We start from the raw sequence: 19217 nt of genomic DNA on the forward strand, positions 1-19217 counted from the left end.
GATACAATTGTGCCTAAAGACACCAAATAAGAAACTGATTAAAGCAATCACTTTATTTTTCCAGTGCACTTCAACTATATTCCTAAAGAAACGATGATTCATATTCATCATGCAAATAAGTGGGTAACTCACAGGGTCTAAAGTGGTCAACTAAACAGGGTGCATTATACATAATGCATTAATTTCACAGAAAGGAAAACTCTGTGTTGATTACAGTTTCAACACATAAAACCTGACATGACTTTACATGCATTTTAAACTTTCATTTTGTTTTTAATAACAATTAATGAATGATACAAAGAATTACAGTATGAGGATGACAATCTTACTGCATACACTGGAAACTGGTTTAAATGCACACACACACACACCCTTAAAGTTAATTCTCAGAAGCTGTATTTTAAAGTAAGCTAGAGCCATAAGAAGACAAAGCAGTCAGTGAATAATCATTTTGTGTCTACCACATCTTTACTGTTTTAGAACAAGTGCAGCCTGTCTGTGCCACCCTGCAAGTTAATCTTAGTTCACAGAATGGATAAGGGCAAAAAGCTCCTGAGTGGTTTTTTCCTTACTCTACCTTTCTCAATCTACAGGGTAACATTTACTGTATAAAAAGAATAAACAGAGTATTTTCAAAGCAGATGGAGAAAAAAAATATTATTTTCAAAAGATGATTTAAGGCTTCAACAAGTACTTACTACAGGGTTAAAGAGATTTCCAGGAGTTTCTTGTTTAAATTTAAGGTTTTCAGTAGAAATAAGCACTGCTCAACTAAATTATCCTGATGAGTACTCTTTGTTGTAGACTGTCATTCTTGACCAAAAAAAAAAAAAAAAAAAAAAAAAAAGGCAAAAAAAAAAAAAAAAGCATCCTTTATCTATTTAGTTTCAGTATAATCTTTTAACTCTAGTTTGGCTAACACAACCACACTGTGATTTGCTTACTCAGTAGTCAATCACGGGGATTAAAAGGTAGCAGAAGGTTATGTTCAGATCTTTCATGAATGGAATAACTCGCTAATGTGCAGCTAACAGCTGTGCACTCCTCTCTCCACGTCTTGTAACAGCCAATCCAGAACTTTGTGCAGTTTGTAGCTCCAGCACAAAAATTTCCATATTTAAAGCTGACTTCAGGAACATCCCATTTGCTGCTTCGGAAAGAATTCCCACTGCATGATGACGATGAAGCTCACATAACTTTGTACAGCCTTTGAATCACATGCAGGATTCTGGTTAAAAGCCAGTGAAGTGATTTGGTCACTACTCAGGATACAGACACTCGGGGAGCTGTACCAGCAACCAGGGAACTCTTTACACTCCCCAGGAACTTGCTACCTAGATACAAAAGGTTACATTTCCAAATGCCATAGATTCCAAGCAGAAATCAAAAGTTCTATTTTTAAAGTAGTGATGATGCAAACCATAGAGCCAGGAATGTTCTCCCCTCAGCTCCACCCTTCATCCAAAACCAAAATCCCAATTCTGTTCATTCAAGAACTCTTTGCAATCTTGAAATTCCAAGCTGGAGGGAGGGAGGACAAAAAGAGAAGAAAAATACAAGTTCTACTATTCGAACAAAATTTAATGTATAAAATCTCACAACTAGAAAAATCTCTCATTAGAAAATGAAAAAAAATAGCCAGGGTAAAAAAAAATCCTTGTAACTGGGGCTTGAAAAAGACCAGATGAAATTAGAAGGCATTTTACTGCATCAATGAAAGGTGACTCTTCACGTACTAAAAGCCAATACTGAATTTTAAATTTATTTGAAACAGGAATGAGAACACCAACCACAAACTTCAGCTCTGACATTTGTCACTCCTGAAAGAGCCGAGGAGGGGGATGTGTCCCTTCTATGAATACACAGATATACTCTCTGTCCCCTTTCTTCCCATTAAAAGCAGTTTAGCAGCTGACATCCCTAAAGCACTTCAACTTAAATCCTGTAAAGAAGGAAGCAAAAGAGCCTGGGGGTTGTGTTTTAAAAGAAAGAATGAAGGGATCAGCACCGCTTTTTCCTAAAATGAATTTAATATATCCCTAATCTGCTAAAATAGATCAAAAATCCAACTTTTCACTGGAAAACGAGGGAAGTTTCACATTTGATTCAAAATTACACTAATTTTTAGCTAAAAGAAATGTTCCTTTTTCAGAACCAGTTGGGTGCAAAGCAATTTAGACTACAGAAGCCAAGTTTTATCCATTACAGAGAACTAAATTATTTCTGTGCTCATTTACAGTGCTGACTTCAAAACAGGTCTTCTTTTGTTCTCTAAATATGCATGGAAAAAACCCTCTTGTTCATCTAAACCAAACTTCTGACAGTTTAGAACCACCTGCTTCTGGGTTTGCATGCCTGCCTTGATATCTAATAGACTTCAAGAGTTTTTTCCAGCAGGTCAACAGAACAAACATACCAAAACCCAAAGATGCTATTCAGTAGACTACCCTACACTGAACAATCTTGATTTATTTTCAGTGTACTCATGGAAAGATTAAAATGGGACAATTATTAATGTTCAATATATAGCAAGACAGGGCAAACAAGTCTTGTACTCTGAAACAAACCAAAGCTACCCAGAACAGTAAACAAAGGTTTTAAGTAGAGCAAAACCATAAGGAAATAGAATTCATTAACAGAAGTGGCCATTTGGTCAAGTGCTACCATCCATTAATTCTGGCAATGCATTGTTAGACTCTACATGACCCTAAGTGACCACAACACTTATCCATCTTATTCTAAAATGTCAGGAAAAAACAATCTGAAATTTAGGGTTTCTCTATGGCTGATTGCACCTCTGTATGAGTACTGAATACATACCTCTGCCCAGCTATGGTGATGTGGTTTTTTCCTAATTCTAATCCCTCAAATGGTTTATTCTGTACCCTGCCCCTCGCCTCCTTCCTTGTACAGTTAGTTTAGTCCTAACTGCATTAATTTATGCAGCTGTCACTCACCCCTTGGATCTGCCCATTGTTCCTCCTCCCCCCTGTCAATCCTACCCTGTGCTAGTCCCTCTCACTTTGGAAATCTCCTGATCTTTGGCAGCCCAGTGGCACGTTCAGGTTACTCCTCACCCTTTGTGCTCCCCGTTGGTCATTGTATTTGTACCCTCCCCTGTTAATGAGTCACTCTAAGTCCACTGTCGGGTGTCTCCACCTCTGCCCAGCCTTCGAGTAAAGCTCACTTTCTGTTTCTGTTCATAAATTCATTACTGGGAGTGGCACGTGAGGCCCGTCCCGTCATTTCCTAGCCCAATATTCTGGTGGGTGCCCAGGACACTCAGGGGCCCTGGGGGAAGTGGTGCAGCCCCCTTGCTCACTGCCCTGGACTAGGACTGCGACCGCAACGCCCAGCCGCCTGCCAGAAGCCAGAAAAGGGAATTTGTGACAAAACCAAATACAATTATCAAGAAGGTGAAATTATATTGGAAAGTTTGTCTTTGTTGCCTAAACATAGAACTTGCATATAGTGGCCAGCAGCACAGCCAAGACTCCCGAGATTTCCTCCAGTTGCATGAGTCCCTTATATGGCCGTTCAAAAACATTTAAGTGTTACTAAATTGCATATTGTCCCAAAAAAAGTATGCTTCTAGCCCTCCTCTCCATTAAAAAAAGGAAAAGGAAAAAATCATATTCTTGACTCATTCCTTCAGTGGTCAGTCTGTTACAAAGCCAAGTAACGACAAAAACTATTTAATCCATATCCTGACTGAACAGGGACCAACAGCAGAAGAATTTGCAAGATCTCTACATGGGATAAATAGACAACAACACAAATAACAAAAAGGCTTCAGGGGAACAAAAAAAGAGGCTCCATAGGCAGATTAGTTTGAAGTAGATAATGGTAAGGAAACAGCAACCTTTTGGAATCAGCAAATAAATATAAAGAAAACAAATGATTCCGGTGCTGAGAGAGACAAGGCAGCAAAAAAGACCAAGTGATTCTTGGACAAAAAACACTAAAGAAGGAGCTCCCACTGCTAAGAGCTCAGTACAGATCTGCACATCAGCTTCACTGTCAGCAGAATGAAAACACAGAAACTGGCATAGGGCTGGTTCCAAAACGAAACACTTGAAACTGAATGCAGAATTTCACCCCACTGTGTATGCCTGTATTTTTAATGATCGGATCAGCAATATCAATGCCTTAAATAAGCTCAGTAGACCAATGAGATGTCAAATAGAGCAGTTATGTTTTTGGTCCTATTTTTGCATTTTTTTTCTGGGTCTACTGCTTTTTTGGAATGTCTTTTCAGCTTGATTTTCACTTTTACTTTTTCCTTCCTCCACTGTCACCACTTGCATTTGGTTTTACTTCCCCTTTTATTCAGTTTGACAGGCGTGTTTAATTTTTTTCTGGTTAATACAATGTGCACCTCACTGTTCATATTATTCTTGCTTCAGTTAGCTTTTGTTCTGAAGAAACAGTCTCTCCCCGCTTCAACTATTCTGCTCCCAGAAGAGTAAAGTTGTAATGTCCCCCTCACCAGTTGGCAATTCTTTCTCCAGAACATTAAGAATGCTCCCTCATCTTTAGTATAAAAGGAGTGTGCCCACCAACATGGAATACAGACACTGCATCCTGGGTCAGCATTGGCTTCAGATACTCCTGCTTTTGAGTGGACTCCCACTAATACCCAAATAGGAAATAAGCACAGCCTCATGACCTGCAGTCTTGAAGAACTTTTCATCTATGGAGAGCAGGCTGTTTAAGCTCTACCAGGATAATTTATTTACCTATCTTTGGCCATGATGCTCCTATTTCTCCAGTGGTTGTTTGGAAACTTTGAGGAGTTGACCAGGACTGTTTCCATCTTCCATCCTTCCAGTAGGGCTTCTGGAGATGAATATCAGGACCAAGAAGATTTGAGAAGTCAAGTCTTTCCTCAGCTAAGTGATTTTTCTCATTTCCTCACTCTAGCTCGCAACAGACAGGAGATCCAATTTCAGCCTCTGAAGTCTCAAACAGTTTGCCCAACACACAGCTACCTCACTAAACCCAACAACATCTGAAGTCTCTAAATATTACAACTGAACAAACTGGCCTCTTCAGCAAGTAGCTGTTTTCCTTATCTAGAAGCTTGTAATACACTTCCATTATTCAACAAAGATCTTTAAAACTTACTATTCACATGTTCCTGTTGTCACACTCCATTTCCCCACCAATCTTGCGAATCCATTTACGCAAACATTCTCCTGCTTCCTGCTTAAGGTTTTTTCCAGCAGTGGTTGATCCAGGAGGGAAGATAGTGGCCACTGATGGAAGAGGTGTAATAAATCTGTATCCCTCATTAGGTAAATTAAGCTTGCTAGGAAATTGCCTCAATGTTACAGAACACCACTGCATAATCTAGGACTAGGGTTAGCTGACTTAAGGAAAAGCTCCATACAAGTACTCCTTAATGGCAGAAACTCTAACCCTCAGGATTAAATGAAAGCCTCAGGAGTTACCATCATTTGGAAGAGACAAGAAACAGAGCCACATGAAGTTTTGAGAAAAAGCAATACTAATACAAAGACTGTTTTCCTAATTTTAACAAGCATTACTTTATTATGTGAGTTTCCTGAGAAAATAATACACAAATTCAGTCGCAAGAACCCTGAAATATAAATTTCATGGCTGCTCTTTGGCGGGGGAATAAAAAAACTTATTAGAAACAAAGCATGTTAAAGTCAACATCTTTTTTCAGGCCTTCACATAAGAGGTTTCTTTCTAACAAAGCCAGATTAGCTACTATCCTGCCATATGCATCCTGTTCATTACCAGACACCTTGTTAGTGTCCTAGCTCCAAAATTCAGACTGCAAGAGTACAACCAGAGGAATGATGTATTATGTACAAACCCTTTTCTGAACTGAGATAAACACTACATAAGGTGTAGGCCTGTCTTTCCTGTCTACAACAGGAGATACAAAATAACCATACTTGGTTCTCCAAACAACAAAGAATATGTCAGGACTATAAAATAAAGGTCATACAAGATCTTTATCGACATACAAAACCTTCACACATATTTTAAAAACACAAAAACATTAGTTAGGGAAATCAAAATGGTCAATTCAAGGGGAAAAAAAATCCCACCTGAAAATAACCAAGAAAACCCAGCAATTTTGGGAGCAACTTGGGGGGAAAAATTAAACTAAGAAATTACTGTTTTACTTGTCTCTTTCCCAGGCACGACTTAAGGAAGTCGAAAAGCATTTGACTTTGAGGAACAAGTTTGTCTTCACACTTTTGGCATTACCTCTGTGCTGCTTTTCAGATAATGCTGCCCAAGAGATTAAAAGCACACAAACCCAAACTCCTAGGCTACTACAAGCTTGTGGTCAAATCTTACCAAGGTTACAGTCTCTGTTCCCATCCATAGAGCAAAGGCCGCTCATATCTATATACGTATTTATTTTCATGACTACGTAATGTCGTAGAGCCTCAGATAAAAATGCTCTACAGAAGTATCTCATGCTCCCATTAACAGATAATTCTCATTCTAGCATGGCTTACATGTGAGAAATGCGACCATGTACATATCTAACGGGGAATCCAAAGGCCACAGTGCTTGCAAATGAATCATGTCAATAAAATACCATTGTCATTCTCAAGGAAACAGACTTTCAAGACATAAAACAGCTATTGGGAAGTTTAAAATACAAGTTTTTCCCAAACTACACGATTTAAAATCTCCCCAAAGTATCAATAATATGTTTAATCAGAAAATAATTAACAGTAAAACCACATGAATCAGTCAAAAGCTAAATGGAGGAACAAGTCTTAGCTTTGACTGGAATTTTCTAATCTTCATAAGCCATGTAAATTTAACACTGGAGACCAAGAAGGGAAGAAAAGAGAGAGAATTTTATCTCAGATGAAGCTGTAAATTAAATAGTATTTAGCATCCAAAAAGTACCCATCTGCAATCTGCACAAGAAATCACCACAGTTCTCTAATTTGTCTTTATCTGAAGTCGCACAGCCTCCTGGCACTTATATAGTTCAGCAACCATGATTCACTAGCAAAAATTAACCAGGGGATATGTTTGGAGTGGTACCTGATTGGAGTGTTGTCATCTGCATTTCTGGTTCCAGCAGCGTCATGTCAATCCTTTTCTCAATAGTTATAAGTCCTTAAAGACCTCTCTTTATATAGGCATAGATATGTTGAAGAAATAAAGTAATCCCAGAGGACCTCTCAACTTTAATCTCATTCAAAACTTGCAAGAAATTCTCATCCTTCCACCATGAAAACTGTGCCTAGTGAGAAAACTCAAGTCTTTCAATATGCAGTTTCTGCTTATTCACTACAGGCAAGTTGGAACAGCTGAAGATCAAATTACTGCTAGGAGAAAAATTAATACTTCAAGGGAGAGCAAGATGTGAAGTTTGCAGAAATAAGGTCCGCCCCTTGATGCTCTGTAAATTGAAGGGAAGGGGGAGGAAGGAGTCAGAGGCACTAGAATTGGCAGATTTTCCCCTTTTGTAAGAGGAGGATGACATCTTGGGTAGACTTTCAATGCCCTAAGGGCCTCTGCCGATGAGACAATTTTGTTCCAAGGACAAGGAGACGCAGTGTTAATATAAACATGCAGACATCCTCGGCTTTGAAACAACATGGCCAAAGTCATATACATCCTGCTGATAAATCAGTTACTTTTCTTCAGTCCTTGCCTGTCCTTTTTCTCAATTATTAAACTACTCCCCATATGAACTCCCCTTGCTGATCACTAAACCTGAGCTACTCTAATAGATGGTAGTGTCTGTTTCTTAAAAACAAAAAAACCTGCCCTTTGTCATTCAGACTTTTCCCCACCATGGATCACAGCCTCCATCTAACCAGATAGGGATTAAAAAAACTTAGTCTTGTTTCCCACATCCACATGATCAGTTTCAGATTATTTGGGACAGCAGATAAAACTTTTACAGTCAAGTATTTGTTGAGTAAAAAATAAAATTAAGTCTTTCCTCACTAGATGATTCTAGTCATCAGAAGTCAACAGAATGGAAATTCATTCTTGGTCTCTAAAGAGTCTCAAGTAATTTGCCCAACAGATAATTTAATTATCTTAACAAACTAATTCCAACACTTCTGTCTCCAGAGCATCTTTTGCTTATTCCCCATCTTTCCACAAGGCTCATCATCGTTTCTCTTTAAGTCATCTTAAGTAAGTAACTGCATATATTTGTACCAAGCACTAAAATATATTGAGCTGTGCACATCCAAGATACAGAGAAATATTTAGATTTTAAATCCCTTTTTACCAAGTCAGAATCCTTCTCCTGCCACAACAGTACTCATGAAAATGCATAAAACCAGTAGCTAGCTGTGCAAAACTGCTTACGCCCTATTCTCTGACCCCTCTAAAGTGAAATAACTTTAGGACTTCTCTACCACTCAGCTCTAAGAACTCCCCAACAGCTGCTCAACTGCTGAGGGAAGAGCACTGGCAGGTTTTAGCGGCATATCTTCCTTCCTACACACAAACACATCTGGAGCTTTCAAACAGGCCGGAAAAACTCATTTAGCAGCTTTAAACAATGCAGGAAAACCCCTAAAAGTGATGATATTGTAGTATTTATCTAGTTTTCACACTCCATACATCAGTAGTGTGTTGTAAAAGGACAAGAATCTGCTCATTTGGGTTTCTCTCATACTCAAATGCCACCTTTGCAGTCCTACATCTGCAGCCAGCATAGGTGAAAATCGCAGGTATAAAATGCTCCTTCTTGCTATGCAATTATGGAAAGGAACTGCAGCAGTGCACTGTATCCTGAGAATTCAGGCATCCTAGTGACAGCAATAACTCACTTTATCACCTACTCCGAATATTCATATGCATCATAAATAAAGGAAACGTCCATTTTTAGCGGAAGGTATGTTTGGTTTTGTTGTGATACATGGAAATATAAGAGGAAGCAGTATGATCCAAATGGAAAGGAAATCTTTCCTACAGTTTCCAGGAACTGGAAACTTAACTCTCAGAAGTATGCATGTGTGCACTGCTGGTGATCACAAAGAGGCAGATGAAATTTAATGCATTAAGCAGGATGTTGCTCATTTTACCAGGAAGGAAGATGAAGACTACACTACAAGATATCTTCCAACAGAGATTCCTTCATTATACTTCGTGACAATGTATTGATCATGACAGGGGCAGAGCTACAGCGGCACAAGTGGCTGACAGTATTTCAATAAAAATGAGTTCTAGAAAGCCACATGTTACAGAAGCAGCAAAGGTCCCAAAGCTAGGATTCAGCCGGCCAAGGACTAACAGCAATTGACTGTTGTGAAATAGTGCAATCTTTCTTTCCTGAAGCAGATGCTGGCTGTTTAAGTAGAACAGATTGAGAGTCCTGCTGAACGGCAGCCTCCCTTTAAAGAGCCAGGCTTCCTCTTCCCATTACTGCCCTGAACACTCAAAACGGCAAAAAAGTCCTTACACAGACAGCTGCCCATTATCTGGGCCTGACTTGTTTAGCAAGCAGTTTAAGCTCATGAAAAGGGAATGTTTTTTTAAATAGTTACCAAACTGTATGTCTAACCGGCAGCGCTGAATCTTGACACCTCAAAGGCAAACTGAAGTAAAAGAGAAAATAGAAAGGAAAAACAGAAGAGTAATATTATGGGCCAGTGACTGTAGAAGGGTGTTAGTCTTGTTAACTTGAGAAGAACAAAAACTTTGTTGAGAGCTAACTAGTTAAAGGCACCATGTTAAAGCTGCCTTTGGCATTATTCTTTCCAGCTCAGCTATTCCCCCATCACTATTTAAACATTTGTTTAAAATATTTCCAAGAGATTACCACTTCTCAGTTGTTTGGTAGCTCCCATCAGTAACAGGCCAGTCATTTCTGTCATGCTCTGGATCCCACAGCTCTATCAGAAACTTTCAGACAGCATGCTAAATTTATGGTCTCCTGGGACACAAAGTCTCGTAACACTAATCTATGCAAGACAGACTGGTTGTTTTTGTTCTAACAAGCATTCCCCTTACTCACACACAACAGAAAACAGCAAGCCTCACTGGAATGTGTGTGAAGAACAGATCAGAAAAAGCTATGTATTTCCTGTCTTGGTCCTTTTGCTACAACACAGGCTTAATCTTCTTTACATCTAAGTCCTGGATGAGGCAGTAACCACCAGCTGGTAATTAAATGTAACTTTGAGTCACACTATTCCAGACGGTAGATATATACTAGAACAAACAAACGAACACACACAAAAAAAACCCCAACAAAGCAAAAGAAAACAAATCCAAAAAACCAAAAACAACCACGTAGAACCACCACCAACCACCAGACCTCAAAAACTGAGAAAACAATTACAGTATACTTTTATCTCTCTGAAGCCCTTTCTCAGGAAAAAAAAAACCATCCTTGTTTATAAGTAAACATGCCTAGCTTCTCAAATGGGCTCATGAGTCACATAATTTACTTTTTTAAATGACAGTTTATGACACGATTTTAAGAAAACATTAGTCTTGTTTTTAAAGTCAGAATAACAAGAAGACCACAGTAACATTTGCAAATCTCTTATAATAAGTTATATTTGAAATATTTGAATCTAACTATATTTAGTATAATGGCAATTCAAAACGAGAACAGGATGGCAGAGGACGGAGATAGGAATGTATAGCCTAATAAAAGAATTATAGGACCAAATCACCTACACAATTATTTAAAATAAAATAACGTGCCCTAATACTCATCTATTTTAATAGTAAATGGGCATAAGAACGCAGGCACTAAATTACCTCTTTAGAAGCATTTTAAAAGTTCGGCTCTGCAATTTCTGAGTGTAATCACTAACAGCTTACATAGCAACTATTTATCCCATGCTTCGTACAGCACTGACAGGAGAACCTTCCCATACCTAAAGCACATCCCTTTGATGTGACTTGAGCCATACTGAAATTCCACACATACCAACTAGACTCTCTTCCACCAACACATATGGTACTTTGTAGAAGGCAAGCATCCCAAGATCAAGAAAACATCAAACACCTGCAAGCTGCTGCAAGTTCTCTCCAAAACAGTAATCATAAAATGCAACATTGGAAAGAATGTTACCTCATCTTAAACAAGCCCACAGTGAGAAGAAACCAGGAGTGTCAGAGGAATCTAACCCAATGTTTTTCATGACCCCTGGACAAAGATAACTGTGAACTCATCTGAGGAAAACAGGTCAAGAGAGAGGGTCAATAAGTTAGCAGAGCCATTACCATAATTTCAAATGAAAGTTAAGGAGAAGACGGCTTTTCTTTTATTTTAGAAATTATTAAACTACCTAAGAGATGTATATTTATCATCTGGGGGGGGGGGGTGGTTCCTTTTCTTTTTTTTTTTTTTTTTTTCTTTTTTTTTTTTTTCCCTGTAAATGCATCCATCAGGGACTTGCTCTAACCCTGCCCTAAGGGCTGGGATAAGTTATCTCAGCATCTTAGTACAAGCAACTGAGAAAAATCAAGATATACTGAAGAGCTTTAGATGACTCCATAATGGCCCTTTTCTGGCTTGTGCGGCAACAAATGAGTCAGTCATAGGTAATCTCTCATAATAAAAGAAAGTTGAGGCTTTGATGAACATGGGTAGAAAAGGAGAAAGAACTAAATTGGGGCAGAAAACTCACTCTGAAGCACAAATTAAATAACTACACCTTAAAAGCCCCATTAAGCTTGATGTCTGAACAGAACCTAATAGTTGTGTCAAAATAGTTCACTAACACCTTACCATGTAAGGTTTCTTCCACTGAAGGGACAAAAAATTGTTTCCTAGCTATCTGTGCTCAAATGCTTCATATTTGAATTCTATATAGTTAATATCTTTTATTGCACTTTAATTGTGTAACTTAACAGCAGCTGTTCAGTCAGGTTGTTCATGGTCTTTACACCCATGTGTCCAGGTGTACCCACCCTTCCAGGAGAATGTGTAGCTGTGATAAGGCAGAATATAAAGAGAAGGCTGGATCTGAAACAAACCAAAACCAACAAGAAAACCCTCAGAAACTGTGTCTAGCTGCTCTTTAGTTCTAAGAGAAGGGAAAAAAATTAAAGAAATCTGCTGTTCTAGGGCATATAGCAGCATGCATATACAGGACTGCACTCCCAGTTTTCCCATGGTATACATAATTCCACGATGCTTCACAAGCCAAAGAAATTTCTATTTTAACTCAGCTAATAGTTTACGTTCCAGAACCAGTCTGTCGCAACAAACATGGTACAAACCCACATAATACTTTCCTACAGATACCTACAGTTAAGCCAAGTCTGTTTAGTAAAAGCCACAGAAAGAGCTAATCTGTTAGAAGCTCTCAGCATTAGTAGTTCCTTCAGCTGTGAGTCAGCAGTGCCTGTCTAGAACTGCGAACAGGAGACCCTTTGACACAGATAGGAAGCTTCCAGCAAGTCTTGTACTTACCATCTCCTCCCCCTCCCACTGCCACTCAGCTTGAATCCTCCTCACACCTTCAATTTGGCAAGTCATCACAGAAGCAGTTTCACTGCACAAGGTATGTTCTACAATCCCTCTGGATTGCTCAAATGTTTAAGCAGATTGCCATCTCAACTGGCATATCATCTTGGAACTTTTTTAAAATGTTTGAAACTGAGGGCACGACAACAAAGATACACCATCTGTAAGAAAGGAGTTTTAACAAGCTCAGCGGCTTTCAACAGCTGTGTGACCTTCACTCCAAGATAACTGAGAAGTTCCCATTTGAAGGAAGACATTTATTAATTCAAAATGCATCAGCTAAATTTCTTAACAGCTCACTAAATTTCTTAGCAGCCCACTAAACCAAGTGTTCTTTTATGCTGTGACAGTTTGCAAATAACCATATTTCAACAGCACTTTTCACTCCCATTATACTTTTATGAATGTACACACGAACAACACATAATAAAATACTGCAGTGTAGGAGAAAACAGCATTGTGTACTTCTGGTGTACCTCCAAAGATAAGGAATATTCAGATAATCTAGCTCAGGAACTTTGGACTTTATGCCTCACCTGAAAAGCTGTCCCTCCAGCAGTAAAATTCCCACTATTGTGCTGAGCCCTGATAAAGAATCAGCTCTGAAGAGACCCGCCTAATGAGTCATTTGCAGGAATATCCTAATTTTCTTTGGCAAAAGATATGGGCAGAGGTGGTCCTTCTCAAATTCTTTTAAAGTACAGTTCTACTCTACCTGTTCCAGTCAAGCAGATTTGCAGACCACAATGATGCTGCTTCAAAGTTGACTCCATAAAAATAACATTACTCAGATAGAGGAAAACAATCTATTTCTGTTAAATATTCCCAAAATACCAATTTTTAAACTCATCCAAACAACTGAATCCTGTAAAGACTTTCGTTCCTGTGCCAGAATATCCTTTCCTCTGACTATAACAATATCATTCAAAGTGCTGCTACAAGTTTCATTTTACTGAAAGGTACTCTCATCTGTTCCCAGCACTAGCATCCTTTTCCCAGTGGCACCAAAAATAAACTGCTTCTTCCCACTTCAGGATCCTTGATCATGCCTTATTGGCTAAGAGAAGGACCCTGCCTCCAAAAAAATCACACCTTCAGGTAGCCAGCTGTCAGGTGCTGGAAACAAAGGCCCATACACTTTTCTCATGTTCCAGCTCTATCAGTTCCACTGCTATCTCAATTAAATACCATTTCAAATCTCTCCTTGCTTTCATAACCATAAAATGCCCAAGTCTACCACCAGCTGAGATGTGTGAGATCACAGTCTACCTTGCTGAATAACATTCCAATTTTCTTCTATTTACCATCACCACCTTTATCTCCATCTTTTGTATTTTATCTTAGGAGACTGCAAACATTAAGGATAAGAAGTTTTTTCTTGTGTTACTGCCATTTATATCTTCCTCATTTTTTGTAAATATAACTGTGATCACATAATGATGGTTTAATGTATACAAATGAGGAAACTCTTTTTAATACTTCCTAAAAACCCAACACTTGTGGGTTAATCAATTCTTCCAAATTTCATAATACTGATACACCATTCAGAGAAAGGCATGGTCATTTTCTAGATATAAAGATCCAGCCATGTTAAGTGAGGTACCCCTTCAATCCAAATTACTGCCCTTCAGTGCACACCTACTAAATCACTTTACCATAAGCATTATGTTTTGGCTATAAAGCCACTCTGAAGCTCCCCAACACTTCTCATATGCTGTGTCATGCAACTCCATAATCGCCAATACTAAGGCACACAGGACTCAACCATGCTCAAATCCACAGTACCCTGCAGGTGACAGCATGAATTTCGACTGCAGCAAGACCATCATATTGCCAAGAGTTACCAAAATATACCCCAGAAGATGGAGTGAAGGGAGATCACCAAAAGGAATTCACAAGCAGAAGCCACTGCTTATCAAATGGTTTCATCACTCTCTCACACGATAAGGCTGAACATGCAAAGGCTTTCAGGGCAGCTTGGTGATCCTGAGCTTCAGACAGTTAACAGCCTCTCAAAGCCAGGTATTCTGGCCACTGAGTGACCTTGTATTTTGCCACTATATTGTAAGCCACTATATAATTGCCCATAAGATACCTGCAAGTTGAGAAACATACACAGGCCATTCTCACTCCAGGATCAGAAGGCCTACTGGGACACCTGATTTTTAACTCTAGGTCTTGCTTCTCCTTCCAGGCAGGAAGTCTGAAAGAACCTTTTAGACACTTGCAGTGAAAAAGTTACTCACCCTTGACAAGTACAGACCAAGGTGACAAAGAAAAATCTACAGATGGCTACAGTCTGAAGGTGAGCTAACACTTCCTTTGACTGATTGTCTCAGTTTTGCACAACTCAGTCACAACAAAGAACAGGGAAGCTGTTTCTGCTATTCACCTAAAATAATAATACAAAGCATTTATCACTGGAACTCCGTGGAACTTCCACAGCCACTAACATCAATCCTTCCAACTGAACAGCGTAAATACGTTTTGTGAACTCTAGATGATCGATTTTTTCCCTACAAAACAAACCCCATAGTAAGAAGCAATAAAAAGCAGACCTGCTATCAGAACATCTACCACGACACCACCCCTTGGCGAGGACGCGCCACGTGCGACGCGCCGCACCACTCACCATTCTTCCTTTCACTGAGTGGGGGGAGGTTGGGGTTCCTGCCATGATGGAGGCTGAGGGTCAGCTCGGGCTGCAGGCTGAGCTCCTGCAGTTCATTGGCGACAGCCTCGCTCTGCGGGCTGGGGGCCGCCGAAAGGGACAGCAGCACCGGCTCGTCGTCATTTTCGCCAGCCCCTCCTCCGTCCAGCCCATTCCCAGCGATGACGGAAGGGGGCAGGCACACCACCCCGGAGAAATCCACTTTGGCTTTCGTGATGGCAACCTGCAGGACAAAACAGCACAAAAAACCAGACCATCAATCTCACGTGGGGGTCTTAGCCATACGTCCAGTTCATCATGGCGTCTTCCGTGCTATAGAGAAACAGGTTGAGTTTGTGTCATCATCATCAGTTGAAATCCAATGAAACCTGCTCAACTCGGCACTTTAAAAACCTGCATCACCACAGAAACTACTGATGAAATTAGAGATTATTATAATTTTCCTAGAAAGTATGAGAATGTTCTCGTTTTTTGGTATTTTAGGAACTCAGTCTTGAGAAGACACAGATTGATTCACTCCAGTGAAGTCAGTCTATTTGGAACCTTGCTGAACTCTTGACTACCGAGCTTTATATCAACAATAGTGTTTTAACAACAGCTTATTTGAAATCCAGTCAGGTAAATTAATCCTTCATAATGAACCTGGAAGGATAGCTGAGTACAACCAATGAGGATTTTCAGATAAAAATCAACTGTATGTCAAAAAATAATCCTCTTGCTCCATTCGGTCGTCCCCATTCACAATCAGTAAAAATGAATAAAAGAAAAATATTCAAAACCAAAAAAGCTTTCTTGTCTTAAACCTCAGCTACAGTAACCAAAATGTGCAATATATAAAGGGTTTTAATAAAATAAGTAATTTTTGTTTTATTATATTTCCATAATTCTTTAAATAAGTATTCGAAAGCCACTTCCACGTTCAAATTAAAATTCTTTTCTGTTCAGTAATTTAAACAGAAGCAAACCAGCTGTAAGTCTCCAGTGAAATGGTTACTGTGTCAACATTTAAACAATAAAAGACCTTATACAAGGGCAATCATGTTTGGTTTCGATTAATGAGGACAGAAGTCTCCTTCTTCTTAGCACACTGCAGTTTCAACTCTGAAGACTCAGCTGCAGTGTTATTATTTAGCAAGCAAAAGGTACTCACAGATACTAACTTTCAACTTCAAAAAGACGCAGGTAGAGCAAAGCCAAAACCATCAGGATAATCAAAAAGCATGAACTTGAAACAAGGATTTTAACAATACAGATTTTATTAAGTATTCTCCACTTAACACTCATAATTAACCTGGATGAGTGTGACAACATCAACACATTGATAACTGGCAAAGAAGCTCAAATAGTCACTTTGCTCACTTGCATGCTTTGGTTGATTAGCACCATTTGTTCTGTAATATCCAGAACAAAGTTATGTAAGTGGTACAAATATTTGTTTCAAAAAATTTTTCAGTGTATATTTAAGACAACATTAAGAATTCACTGGTAATGAAAACATGTTATTTCATCCATGTTGTCAGACATTCATTCCCAGGACCCTATGTCATGATCTGAAGAGGAGCAAAGAAAAGAAGGGTGTAGAAAAAAAACAGGAAACAACAAAAACCACCAACTCAAGCTGGTGCTTGTTAAAATAAAACAAATGAGACTGAGTCAAACCTTATTGCCATATGAAGTATTTGCTTTTACGCCAGTTAAAATTTGGCTAGAAAGTGCCTATCCCTTTCCTTGATACTTTTCCTGTCTAAAGCAAACATGAAATCCTATCTATTTGAAAGCAAATTGTTAATGGTAATCTGAAAAGAGAAAAAAATAGTATCATGCCCTTCTCTTAATAATGGATAGAGAAAACTTGAAAAGACACACCATTAAACCACAGACTTAAAAGAACAGAGTTTGTTACACCACAACAACCTTTGCAAAGGCTGGAAAGAGTTAAAACACAACCAATACAGCTGGCCTCAGGCCCTATCCCTGCAGGATGGGAGACCTGTGGAAAGAGGCTAAAAGAGCAATTGCCCAGGAGCCTGGCTGGTAAGTGCTGCTGTTGCCACCTTAGAGGAGCCAAAGCCAACCTGCCTTATGGAAGGAGATACTGGAGACATTACACTTGGCCTAGTTCCCCATGATGGTCAGATCACGCAGAAGCCAGGCATGAAATCACAAACAGGTGCCAGACATCTAACACACCCCACACGGATATGGAGTGGCAGAATTCTCAACCTCCCGTCCTCAATCTACCCCAGAAAAGAAAGATTTCCTTCTTCTTGTCAAAAGGGAAAAAAAAAATCTTGACATGTCTCATATATGCAAGATCTGCTTCAACTAGGTAAATAGCAAATGTCTTTAAGAACTTCTAACATACTGGATTTTCTTTTTAAGAGGAATTTGTAACCGGCATGATGAACTAGGAGAATCACATCAAAACACCACTTTAACAACAGTTATTTCCCTAATCAGTATATAGACAGTAGCCAGACCACTGAAACTGTATCATTTATAGAAATGCACAGTATCAATCACAGAAAGAGCAGTCCAGCAGAGCCAGCGACAGCCCAACCAGGAGCAAGAGATTGGTGCTCACACACCATTTTGCTATGTGACCTTGAGCAACACCACACCAAAGTTTATAATTTCAATATAATTGGTATTAAATTATAAACCAGAGTTTCTCCACTAAATTGTCCAATGGAACTTCATCACAGCAGCTGGACTATCTAGAATTGCACCTGGACCTGCACATTTCCTAACTCATATAGAAAAAGACACAGATGGAAGGTATCTTAGTCCTAGTTGGCAGGTCAGTCAGTGTTTGTCCCACATCAAAGGAACACAGCTCAAGCAAACCTTGGCTTGACACTCATTCTTGCTCTGCCACTATGTCCTGAATTGTGCTGGAAGGGCTGCTTGTAGTAGAGCCATACTGTGAACTGATCAGAAAGCTGATTCAGCTGAAATGCAATATTTCATCTGGATCAATTCCTCCACACAAGGCACAGTTGAACCAGTATGGTACAGCGGAACACCACCACAAAATACAAAAAAAGAAATCAGTCAGGCTGGACAACAATTCTGTTAGTCTGAGTAGGGCTGCAACTCAAATGAAACAAAACTGGGATGAACCATTACGAACAATTAAAATGCATTTGGTAAACCTGTCTCCTTCCTTCCTTCACAACACCTCCCACTTCAGGCCAGCACAAGACTCTGCAATGACACACAATAAACCAGGTGTAAAAGCCAATCTTCTGGTTCACACTCCAGCTAAGTTGGGTCACTGGTGCAGTTTGTGTGCAGCATCACCAGCACTTCACAAGGACAGAACCAGCTGATACCACTAGTACATCCAAACATCCAGCCTCTTCCTAAGGGAAAGAGAACTTTTTTTCAGATCAGTGCCAAGTTTTGGTATGGAACATATCATCACAATTAAAAAAAGAAAAAAGACATCTAGTCCTCAAGACTATAATAAAAGCTATAACTGGATGAGTTTGATTTAAATGTTTTCAATGTTTTAAAAGTCTGATGAGGGCAGAGAGGGATTTGAAAGATGCTTTGAGGATTTATTAACATTCAACTACAGTATTTGGAAGTCCTGTGAAAGACAAGGAATCCTTTTCTGCAAACCAGCGTTAAGTCTGTTTTGAGACTTCCCAGACGGTTATATCACTTTATAACTGTCATTGTAGAATGATCAATCAGATAGTTATATACACTAATATCTAGAACCTAATTAAAATTTTACAATGCTTCTTTTCCTGTAATTTCCAACCAGAGTACAAACTTTCCCATGAAGAAATGTTGCCATGCCATGATCTTTAAGTGAGTCACCCAGAAGCTAAATGACAGTATTAAGAGCTAGTATTTCTTATCCTCTATAAGGGTTTCAGAGTAAGTACCCTCAAGGATTTGTATCTCTTGCCTTACCAGGCAAAAAAGCTTTCTATCATGGCATTTTTCTACTTTTTGGCCAACTGCTGCTGAGACAAGAGTAGCTGTGACACCACAGATGTCTTACAGCAGCAGTATCAGCTTCAGCAACCTTTAAGTCCTCCACTGTCCCGCTGCTCACTTCTGTTGCTACAC

At 39.2% G+C, this 19217-nt stretch overlaps 1 protein-coding gene across 1 annotated transcript in view; it reads right to left on the reverse strand.

The window, feature by feature from the left end:
- Window positions 1-15148, reverse strand: part of MRTFA (myocardin related transcription factor A) — an 84878-nt gene extending 69730 nt beyond the window's left edge. Inside the window, exon 1 of the mRNA XM_066320097.1 lies at window positions 15093-15148. The gene's annotated coding sequence lies outside the window, so the exon portion shown is untranslated. The remainder of the gene's footprint in view (window positions 1-15092) is intronic.
- Between the last annotated feature and the right edge of the window lie 4069 nt (window positions 15149-19217).

Source organism: Sylvia atricapilla, chromosome 5 (genome assembly GCF_009819655.1).
Source record: "Sylvia atricapilla isolate bSylAtr1 chromosome 5, bSylAtr1.pri, whole genome shotgun sequence".
NCBI lineage: Eukaryota > Metazoa > Chordata > Aves > Passeriformes > Sylviidae > Sylvia > Sylvia atricapilla.